Source organism: Macrobrachium nipponense, chromosome 39 (genome assembly GCF_015104395.2).
Source record: "Macrobrachium nipponense isolate FS-2020 chromosome 39, ASM1510439v2, whole genome shotgun sequence".
Classification (NCBI taxonomy): domain Eukaryota; kingdom Metazoa; phylum Arthropoda; class Malacostraca; order Decapoda; family Palaemonidae; genus Macrobrachium; species Macrobrachium nipponense.
Genome location: NC_061099.1, coordinates 47,031,480 through 47,044,469, shown reverse-complemented (window position 1 = coordinate 47,044,469; position 12,990 = coordinate 47,031,480).

Genomic DNA, 12,990 nt, shown 5'->3' with positions numbered 1-12,990 from the left:
GAACTGGCAAAAAGGAGAGTATAAATTAAGTAAAATATTTGAAATGTGGAACTTTATCGTTATTACTATTTGAGTATTCAGAGCAAAGATTTGTTGGCAGAGAGTTTATTTAAAAAGAGTCTGAGTCATCGAGCACACAGGGCAGAGGATATAGAGGAGGCACTCAGTACTTGTTTGATAAAGCACTGTTCAAGTAAGAAAAGTTTGGATATATAAAGTGAAGGGCATAGTACCTGTTGAATATTATGAGTTATGTAATGTAAATATGGCTGCTCAGATCGCTGTACTTGTAAGTGGTTTCTTTAGCAAGGAGAGCTACATTAATGAAGTGTAGTTTCCAAGGTACGAACCAATGTACACACACACACGCACATTATATAATATATATATATACAATATATATATATATATATATATATATCTATATATTTATCTATTTATATAAGATATAACCATATTATTTATAGGATAACATTATTATTTATATTATATATTATATATAAGATATATATATATTATATGTATGTAAAGGTAATATTAATTGTATATTACTGGCACATTGAGCATCATCCTCAGAGTTTAGTCACATACAGAAATTAAAATAGGAACATGTAATTAAAAAAAACATTCTTGAAGGTACTAGGAGAAGGGATGAGATGGAAACTAAGCTTCATAGATCTATTATACTATACAGAGAACTAAGGTTTGTATCATAAGAAGGAGTCATCAGACTAATGGACTCTTCTCTCATGTTAGTTGCGTAACTCTTTCAGTATAAACACTAGACCCACACAATTCCTTCTTTCTATTTACCCACCCCCACACAATGTTCTTCTCCCATCAGGTCTTCTGTCGTGTGCCTTCCTCGATCAAAATCATGCTATAGGATTTCCCTAGTATACTTGGCAATCTATTGCCCTGTATTTTCTAAACTTTCGCCATATTTTATTGATTTGACAAAGGAGTTATTTTTTAGCCAGTAATTATTTCATATTTCTTTCTCTTCAGGCATACTAAGTTATTCACCCTGCTCTGTCAACGAATCACACTTTTGCCGTCGAACCATGAAATTTCATAAGTAATTCCCTTTAGTTCATGTTTTTCTTTAGTTCACCAACCTCTCAAGTAATCAGTTTCTCGTCCACAACAGTCTACATTATACGCAGCAAATCTTCCAAACACTCATTCCATCATAGTTTAAAGGAAAGTTTCCCAATTTTTCATAGCATCCCTTGCAAAGAAGGTAAAGAGAAAAAAAAACAGTTGTTAATGAACTTGCATGCCTCTCCCTCAACCAACGTTTAACGGAATTCAAAGGTCGGTCAGATATGCGCAATCGAACCTGTGAAATTTTCCTTAATGTAGGGAACTCTGGACATGGTATTAGCCTGGACGAATCTTCTTTGTCGTTGTAAAGCTACTGCCCATACGCATGAATCTAATACATCCAGCCTCTCAATATAGCTGTGTTCATTTTAACAATAATGATAGCACTACGTTGTCTTGAAAGGGTCCGGAATAATGGAAACACCTTTTCAACTATCGCACTTCCAATTATTGAAATTGCTAGTTGCCTGGATTGTCTTCTTATTGCAAGTCCCAGGTCTGCCCAGCTGTGTAAATGCTTACCAGCATCTGATGGGGTCCAGAAAACCACTGTGGGGCTAACAGCCTCATCCCTAAATTGGTGACATATTATTAGTGGCATATACAGATGACATTTACATATTCACAAATATTAGGCCTCAAGTGTCGTTAAATACCCAGTTTACTGTACCTAAGGAATAACTTACACCAAAGAAGAATTTCCCCTTAGGTGTCCGTTATTCCCGAGGTATAGTGAAATTGATATTAAACGATATTAGAAGGTTAATATTTGTGAGAATAAATGTATATATCAACTGAAAAATTCCATTTCGTTTTACATATATAAAAATATATTAATTCCGAGGTAGAGCGAATTAGATAGTGAAGGACAATGGTAGCTCGCATAATTTATATGAATCCTGGTGATGTGTAACTATTCATTATATATATATATATATATATATATATATATATATATATATATATATATATATATATATATTATATATATATATATAATATATATACAACGTATTTAGAAATAGATTGAAAGTTTTATTTTACGTTTTTCTGTTCATTTTCTTTCATGGAATTCGTGTTTACGTTTTTAATAAGGGAGAAAGAAAAAATATTTTCCTCGGTGACTGGCTCTGGTATATTTTAGCTCCAAGTCACGCCAATGAAAGGGCTTTTTTACCGATTTCCTCCGCCTGTGTTTTTGCTCTTGGAATTTTGAGAGAGAGAGAGAGAGAGAGAGAGAGAGAGAGAGAGAGAGAGAGAGATCTGATAAGTAAATATATTCTTTCCTTATCTAGCACTTATTTTTACTGTTTTATTTTATTTAGTATAAGTTAAAATTCAGAAAAAATTATGTTACGTTGTTTTTCTAAACTCGATAATATTATGCTTATAAAACACGTTCGTTTGTACGTGTCGCTAAAAGAAAGAAAAAAATCTCTGTCGATATATTGGTGAAATAAGTTGTGAGTCTTACTCTAAGAAAAATATAATTATATTTTGATGAGATATTACAGCTATATAAGGGTCAGTGGTGACTTGTACACTCACGCAAGCGTACTGCCTCTTCTGGGTATCTGAATACTTTGATGAGATCTGAACTGACTTTCATCTTTATATCTGAAAGATTGAATTGATTAGATATTTATAAATCAAATATATTATATATATATATATATATATATATATATATATATATATATATATATATATAAAGAGAGAGAGAGAGAGAGAGACTATCTCTTTATCTATACATGACAAAACTAAAAATCGTAGCTCGTCTCAAAAACTGTTTGTTTTTGGGTATCTCTAATATTTACTGTATTTTTCTTCTTCCACATCCTCCTCTATTCACATTTCTGTATTACCATGTATATAAACCGGTAAATACAACTTCCTTAGAAACAATATGGACAGATTCGTGTATTGATTTCGGTCGGTGAGAGAAAATTTATAGCGTCTTGGGATCAGCTTCCGTGAATATATAGACGTTGAGGCTACTTTTTGGTCGTCATTGTTTTATTTGTTTTCTTATATTCCATCCCACTCCTTTTCATATTCTATAGTACGAACGCCTTTTTACAGTGTTCGTCTCTCTCTCTCTCTCTCTCTCTCTCTCTCTCTCTCTCTCTCTCTCTCCGTACACCAGACAGCTGTGAATGTAATGCAGATAACAAATTAGCCATTTGGAAATAAATCGTAGAAGGGCATTTCCCGGAGTCATTACACGAGTATATTTGCGATCGTTATTTTCAGTAGAAAGGAAGAAAAACAGATTAATGATGATTGACAGTTGATATAGTGACAGTAATTGATAGGATTATCCAAACGGCAATTTATAACGCTCGTTAGCCTATAACTGATACGGGTTACCAAAAAGATAATTGAAATAATTTCCCCCAAATTGGAGGATTACAGTCGTGGTGAGGTAACTTGGTGCCTCGCCGTATTTTAGGTAATACGTAGAATGTCTGGCGTTCGTAGTGAATTAGCAAGAACAGAAACGGTTGCTTGATTGCAGTTGCTTAAGTTAAAAGCGCTAATCTTTTCTTCTTTCACATACAAATTTTAGCTGCTGTTTCCAGCTTATTAGGCGAACCCTGTAGTTAGTGAATGATCGAACCTTTTTGTCATAATTATAATTCATCCGCAACGCAGTAACGAAAGCCTCATTCCTTATCGATATGCAAATAATATATATTTCAGTAATGTGAATATACTTACATATATATATTATTATATATATATATATATAATAGTTATATATATATATATTATATATGTAGGAAGGGTGATGTCGTGGATTAATGAGCCGAGTGAAAAGGGAAGTTGACCTGAATTACACAACTATGCTGTGAAAAGCTAATTTTGGATAACTATTCTTACGAGTGTGTCTTTAACAACATTCAGCCACATTCACTATCCCATCGACAGCACTTCTGCAGTGAAATATAGTTAGACTGGATGAGGATAAAGCGGAAAGGCAACTGGAGATATTAGATGATAAATATGACACAACGATGAACATCATCATCGACAAAATAGATGCCACTGACTCCATAAGAGTCAGTGACATCGAAAGTGACACGACTGTTTAAATGGCAGAACCTTAGAGTTAAATAGCAAAATAAAAACGTTAAAATTTAAAGACGACCAGTCTCTTATGCCCGTTTAAAGTTTCTTATAATAAAAAAATACAAAAACACTGATAGTGCCACCAGTACTAGATTGACTTAAGCTTATTTACTGCCACTGAAGAAATAATAATCTAGATTCAGTTAGCTCTATAAGAACCCATTATTTTACTTTTTATGAAACATATTGCTGCCCTTGGAAAAAATAGAAAGATTTGTAACTGTATCGTTTTATATTTGTGGAGACTTTAAAATAGGTAGAGAATTACATAATTTCGTCTGGTGTGGACCATGATATTTCCAAATAAAATAAAGGCAAAATTTGTTGAATCTTGGGAAAGCAGTATAGAAGTTTTGAAATAAGAAAAACAATCAAGTGTTGTATAGATGTAAAAAGAAACGAGACTTCTCTCTCGCTTTTTTGTTGTTTAAATTGTGATACCTTTGCTGTAAATTTGCCATTGGTAACTCAGGTATAGGAGAATGAATAAGTTTAAGGATGAAAGAATGAAAGAAATTGTGTATAAATACAATCAGGAGATAATATATTGACTAATAGTGTATTGATAAGAGGGATTACAGAACCAATGGCAATAAAATCCATATAGAACTTTTGTAAATGAAAGATAGTAATTTAAGACATATACTCTTTATTTAAAGGCATGAAACCATAGAAATATCGCTACTATTTCGGTACGAAAACGTTTTAAAGAATGGTACCTCCTAACTATGTTCATTTTTCGTAAACTTCTCGAATACCACTGGCTCCTGTTCTACCTTCATTTTTCCCTTCAGTTACATTTTAAAAGCTAGATGCGGAAGCAGATGCTGTCGCAGCGATTCTTGGGTTGATTGTTTGTTTGTTGTTTGTATGGTGTTTTTACGTTGCATGGAACCAGTGGTTATTCAGCAACGGGACCAACGGCTTTACGTGACTTCCGAACCACGTCGAGAGTGAACTTCTATCACCAGAAATACACATCTTTCACTCCTCAATGCAATGGCCGAGAATCGGACCCGCGACCACCGAGGTGAGAAGCAAACACCAAACCAACCACGCCACTGAGGCGCTCATTCTTCTTGGGTTGAGGACGAGACGGGAGTGTGAGAACTGACCTGCCAATATAATCAGTGTTGATGCGATCAGCGGCTCTGAAAAGCCTTCTGGCCCACTGTGCTTATTTCGTCCAAAAAATACACTTTTATTATTTTGCTTTTTATCTCATAAAAATGTCTCTAATTCGTGTAAGTTTACTGAAAAAAAAATTACTTGGCGAAGTTCCCTTTTAGTTATCAAATTTCTTTTACATTTCATAATTAAGATGAAGGTAATTAACCGGGAACGTTATTTTAGCTTTTAAGATAAAGTTTTTGAATTTTCAGTTAATCTGCATTTTTCTAAATCAAATATGACTGGGAAACACGGAATTGTATTACAAACTTCGATCCTATAGAAACCAGATAAAGTACCTACATACTAAAATAATAACAAAGGCTCCAGTCCTGAGGCAGCCATTAGAAAATAATTCGATTATTCTTTGATTCAAAAAAGGTTTTTAATCATAACCATAGTATTATGTTTTACGTTTATTCAGGAAATATCTGTCTAGGCTGAGCATTAATTGAATTTCGTCAGAACGTGGGATAAACTCATAATTAGACTCGGTGATCATCATAATTAGATCCCCTGTTTGGTATTAATCTAATAATCAAATGTTTAATGAGCGATTCAAGAGCAGGAATCATCATATTCTCTCAATCACGTAATTATTTTTTTTTCAATAATGAATGCGAATCAACTCGTGATCAGAATTATTTCACCATTAATATGTTCCGTCACTCAACTGATTCAGAATTCCTAATATACTCGATTTTACTTACTTCAACTTTTTTCTTGGCGTTGTTGGCAATAATTTAAGATAATGATTCAACTGTTTTCCTTTATATAATGTCATTCTGAACCTAATTTTTCTCTGAGGCGTTGCTTTTAAAGGGCTTTGTTTATAATAACCCGTTGGAGGCTTATAATTTTGTGTATGGGGTGGCGCGAGAAATAAAAAAGAGGACATTATAGGATCTCAGCTGTGGAATAAATTGCCCTGCGAGGAGGGTTGATCATTCGTTGTGGAACGTGAAAAAAAACTGCAGAAATTAGCGCACATATTTCTATAAAATCGGCGAGACGAGAAAGTTGAGAGTAATCGTGAGCTAGAGAAAGGTTATGACGGTAAATGGGAACCACGCAGAGATACCAAACCGGTAAGAGAATGAAAGCAGTAAATTCTTGTTAAAAATTCCAAGTGTAAGTATCTTGGATCATGTTACAAAGACAGACGAGATGAGTTACAGAGTTGGTGAAACAAGAAGGGTAGGAGGATGTTTGTATAAAATACACGAAGGGATTTGGGAACTAATTTGCAACGGTGGAAGTGAAGTGTGGATGTTGAATATGAATTGATGAAGGGAAGCTGTACAGATTAAGTGTTTACGTCGAAGTTCAATGTGAGTGACAGAAAAGAAAAGAAGCTGTAGAGATGAATTGGTCTATATGTATTTCTGGTATAAGAAGAAATGAAAGAGTGAGAATTGGAAAGACTTAGAATGAGTGGTGATTGAGGTAGTATAAGTGAAAGGATAGAATCCGTGTTTTTTTTATATATTATTGTCTTGGGAAAGACTGAAGGACAATAGATTGGTGAAAACTATGCAGTTCGAAAGTGTTGTGAGAAAAGACCACAGAGAGAGAGAGAGAGAGAGAGAGAGAGAGAGAGAGAGCAGTGGAATGGTATTAGAGAAGGATCCTCACAAATCCAGGTTAGAAGAGTGCGTGCAAGACTGACTTATAAGTAGGCAGTGAGTCAGACACACGCCGTCAAGATTACGAAGGTTGGCACAGCTTTCCTTCTAAGGGTGGAGTCAAAACACTTAAGGCCTAGAAAAAAAATTATAATTGCAGATATTTTTAAAGATTAATGTGAAATGATCATTTTATAAAGAATTATAGCTCATATTATATATATATTATATATATATATATATATATATATATACTACTATATATATATATTTTTATATATATCTATCTATATATATCTATATATATATAGATATATATAGATAGATATATATATATAGATATATATATATATATATATATATATATATATATATATATTATATATATATATATATATATAGGCTAATCACTGCTCAGTTTATAGACGATTCCGTGAGCTTGTATGATGTGCCCATCAATCAACGAGCGTCAAAACGCTTTACCTTCAGTCATATCGCGAAAGATAATACCGCGAGTTACCCACTCAAATGAACAGGTTTCTTTGATGTACTGTAACCGCGTAATAGGAGTCCAGAGTTTTGTACAGTATGAAGGCCGACCTATCAGAAGCAATTCTTTCGTTGTAAATAGAGGATAACTAAAGGATTTTTCTTGAAACAGTTCAACATCACAATTCTGACAGATGTTATTTCTAAATTATTCGTAACTGTAAATCCCGGTAATGCGTAAATATTCTTACATGTTAATTTCTTTAAGAAACTATTCAGTGCCATGAATTCTTCATCGTAATGGAAACAGGTCTACACCAACTTCTGGAAACTCCGCCCTATCCTCCGCCCCCCTCTCTTCACAGAAAAGCTAGTCTATCTAAATAAAATTCTCTCCTATCAGAACAGCATCTACATCACTAGCAAAATAACGAATTGCTTACTAATGTTCTCTAGGTTTTGGCTTTCGGTTGTTGTCCAGACATTCTTGACTGAAATCGTCGCTTGTAGCGCGTGACCGACTGCTTCATCTTATAAGATGTAGGTGTCCCTCAGTGGCGTGGTCGGTTTGGTATTGGCGTACCACCTCGGTGGCTTCTAGTTTCTAGTTTGATTCTTGGGCATTCCATTGAGGAGTGAGAGATGTGTATTTCTGGTGATAGAAGTTCACTCTCGGCGTGGTTCGGAAGTCACGAAAAGCCGTTGGTCCCGTTGCTGAATAACTGCTGGATCCATGTAATGTAAAAACACCATACAAAAAAACAAACAAATCATATGATTAATAACAGTCACGTAAATACCAAGGAGGCAAAAAAGGATTCTAAATCGAGTAGTAGCAAATACTGAAGACCTATTGACAATTTCTAGTTGCCACTGTTGGTGTGGGCTTTGTGTATTTACCAAAAGGCTAAAATAGAAGCAGAAAAGCAAAACTAATTCCGCTTTGCACAAAAAGGGAATAAATCCTAAAGATACAGGATTCAAATCTGCACCTTAGTTGTGAGAACTGTATGAAACTGGTCGTTGAATCGGCATACAAAGATTTTTTTTATAGATCAGTTTGTCTCAGCACTGTTGTTGGAACCCTTTGCTTAAACGGGGAGTCGCCTGATATCTTCACGTTTTGACCCCCCCACCCCCCACCACTCGGCCCCCCCCCCCCAAAAAAAAAAAAAAAAAAACAAAAAAAAAAAACCCCCCCCCAAAAAAAAAAAAAAAAAAAAAAAATTTCTTCATATTTAGTCAATTCTCAACACTGTGTTGGAACCCTTTTCTTGAACGGGCAGTCGGCTGATATCTTAGCTTTTTAAACCCACCCTCCCTCGCTCCCCCCCCACACACACACACACCCAGAAAAAAAATTTCTTCTTTCATTTTTAGTCAATTCTCATGCAAAAGATTCATTGCGACTGCAGTTCTTGGCTCCCGTCGCGTCTTAAGATGCGGATGTCCGTCCAAAGGCCTTATCACCCTGACCCCAGCACTCTTACTCCATTCCCTCTGCCTGACTCTGGATTTCCTCCGCTTGTCCGCCACCCTCCCCACGTCATAGGAATGAGACGTTATCTATAATGTTCTTTAAATATAATTCGTCCCGAAAGATAATCTCCACTTCTCTCGTCTTTGACACACATTTCTTTAAAACCAGTGGGAAATATGAAAAAGATATAGTGTTGAGCATTAACAGATAGAGAGAGAGAGAGAGAGAGAGAGAGAGAGAGAGAGAGAGAGAGAGAGACTGAACAGTTTGAGTATCAGTTTTATAGTAGATAATGATCCGTTTAAGCTGTCAACATTATGTCTTTAACTTTCTTGTACCCTGGCAAAAAGAAAGTAAAAAAAAAGAGGTTGAAAAAGGGAAAAAAATGTTATTTCACGCCGACTGATTTTACGGAGCCCACCTCTTTGGAACTGAGAAATGTTGACGATCAAAGGGGAAGTGACCTGGGAGGAAAATCTCAGACTTCAGACAGAGGTAAAATCAGCAATTACATATGGAGAAATTACTGGTTTTCAAAAGGTATATGTGTGTGGTGTAACGCAGTGTGAGGAATAGCAACAGGTCGGTTGAGGGGTGATGGATACTATATAAAAAAAAAAAAAAGTTGGAGGGTGAAAGCCAAAGTAAAACCTTTATCTTCAAGTGGAAGGACTGTCGAAAGTATTGTAAGGGAGTTTGGAGCTTGATGGAAAAATATTTATTTTCCATATATATTAGGAAATGTCAATGTACAAGGCTTCAATTACATTTCAGAAGTTAGAATGTAAATGTGGCAGTGACCATTCTTTTTTTTTCTTGGAGCCAACCTTGGTATATACAACTTCGTCAAACTATGAGAGAGACAATAAATATTTTATATATATATATATATATATATATATATATATATATATATATGTATATATATATATATATATATATATATATATATATATATATATATATACATACATATATATATACTATATACTAATACATACATACATACATACATACATACATACAGACCGTCCGACTTAACATCAAACGTGAGACAAAATTCGCTTCAGTAAATGTTTCGTGGTTACCATTACCATTACGTTACTCCAAAGGTTGCAAGGAAATATGATGTGCAATCACCGAACACTCCAAGTCCCTTTAACCAACAGACTACGCTGTGATAATTTTTTCGTCATTACTGAGTTTACAATAACGCAACTATTTCCGTAAAAATAATTCATATAACAAAGGCGACTACAAAAAGCACAGCACATACTCGTTGACTATCTATTTTTCTCCTCGGAAACTCGCACATATATATACGTGTGTGTCTGTGCGCGCGCGCGCGCATCATGGTAGTGATACGAAAGATTTAATATACTACATAATTTCATTTGCGTGTAAGTGTTAGGGTTCAGAAGCAGGAGAGACAATATTTAAATACCCCATGATAAATCTACATATGGAGGGAAAGAATAAATAAGACAAATTATCACTAAACTTTGGATAAATGTATTGTTAAGAATATAAGATTAATTAAAATGAATAAACTAAGGGCAATAGACTATCAAGAGGTTGAATTAATAAATAAGTAATCGCAGACAAAGTTAATAGGTTCAATTCTGTTACTCTCACTGAAACGATAAAGACACCGCACATTTCTTTTTAATGAAATTAATACCAGCAAAATTTGTACCAATATTATCTCACATTAACTGAGGTTTAAAATTTTTAAACATTTACCATTAACACAAACAGAATGGGGATCAATATGATAATAAACACTTACCGCCAAGTAAACAATTATGTGCTGCTACGATAACACAAAAAAGAGAAGACCATGTTTCACGTAACTAATATACTGTGGATGTAAACATTTATGAAAAACTACCGAAATAAATGTAGTACCTCCGAATGTTGAACATACATATCAGTAAACTTATTCCTGCGCGTGTATGCAAGTGTTCGATAATCTAATGTGACAAATGGCTGTACGACTTTGAATCTTTAAACGGTAAAATTTGGTCTCGCTCTCGGAGGTTGGATAGCGACTGGAGGAACTGTTATTTTCTTCAGTGCTGAGAATTGACTAACCTTGTTGGAGGGAAATAGGCCATTTGTATAGGAAGTATACACTATTAGTTATATACTCCTCCATGCTCAAAGAATTCACTGCTAAAGGAATTCGAGCAAAACGGAGCGCCCTCGAAGTATTCACGCTCTCCTTGCTTGATTTTTTTTTTTTTTTTTTTTTTGGGGGGTGGGGGGGGGGGGGGGGGGGGGGCGCTGTCGGATTTACTACTGCGCGTGTGAGAGTTCATAAGAAGGATATTTCGTAGTTTAATGCTTCATCATTTCCCGGCATTTACCTCAGTTGCAAAAACAAGAGCCCTTTGTGTTGCAAGGCGGATAATAGGCTTCTCGTGCCAACTTTACAACCCTCCAAAGAGGCTGATTACAGCCACTGCAGTGAAATGAAGGAATTGACAAGTTCCCTGTGAATCATCTCTTGCTACACATAGGGTGAGAAGTTACTATTAGAACGCAAAGATTTACATATCGACAGTCTTAAGAAAAATAATGCGTTAGTATTATAAAGCTATTTCAAGATATGAGGAAAGCTATAGATACGTGCAATAATTATCCACAATAAAATGGAAGTGCTAACTATATAGTGCTATGCAAATGACTCATGAATTAGCCTTGAAAACATAGCTAAGCTTTTACTCATTTTATAAGTCCCATTGAATCCTTTTCCCTTTCAGATTCGGCATTAGCCTTCGTACAGCTTTGAATCGCAATTTCATCATTTAATATCCCTGCTTCGTAATCATTTGACTTCTATTATCTGGAGAAACTAATTAACTCATTTAAAAGTTCTCTATGAATTCCGTTTGCGCGTTACCTCCCTTTCAACAAAGGATTCGGATTCATCTTCCTGGAATATCTCTGTTTGCTTCGCGTGCAGTCTTGTATTATTCAACAAATTATTGCCCACGATGTAATACAAAAGCAGGGATCTGAAGTCTTCATACATGATGTATTTTAGAAAAGTTATATAGATACCTCATACCAAATTTCGCAGAGCTTGTTAAAAGTGTTCATATGATACAATGAAACAACGTTTCATCTTTTGACAGGAGTAAGAAAAAAATAATAAATGGTTTATCACAAAAGGGAATAGAACAATTATGTCTTGAAATGTAACAATGATTCACCCAGTATTACCGACTCTTCTGATTATTTTATTCTTCTGTCTTCAGCACGCTGCATTATTTAAGATGATAATTCCAGGCGCTCGTATTTTTTCTTGGCAATATTCAAACGTTTCCCTTTGTGGCATAGCATGTTGTTCTGAATGTTTAAATGAAATTAAAAAGAAAATTTTTAACTCTTTTAAAAACATTAACGGAAGTTTTGGTTGAGATTTTAATTTTGAATTTTGTGAAATGGTCAGTACCTCTGTTTTATAATGAACTACTGTATAAGTAAATAAAAATTAAAAAAAAATCTTATTTTGAAATTCCTTTTGTACTCAGTTTTAATGGAGTTCGATGGCTGCTGTCAGGCTAGATGAATATTTTCATATATATATATATATATATATATATATATATATATATATATATATATATATATATATATATATATATATATATATATAACATACGTCGATTTTGCATGTATCTATGCTATATTTGCTAAATCTGTGTGGATGTTCTTTCCCTTTTCTGATGTAATGATTTTAGTTTTTTCTTCATTGGATTCGATCCATCCCAATCCCAAAGTAGCAAAACTAAATAAGATTTAGCATTATGGAAAATGGAAATGCTTTAAAAAAAGGTAAAGTTTCTCTGTCCTTCAAAGAATTTAATGATCTTTCGTTATACTGGTAATGCAGTTTTATTTTGGGAAAAAAAACTGACTAAAGTCTTTTAACTAAAGTATGGAAATTCAAAATGCCGCAGAGTATTTACTAACAATATA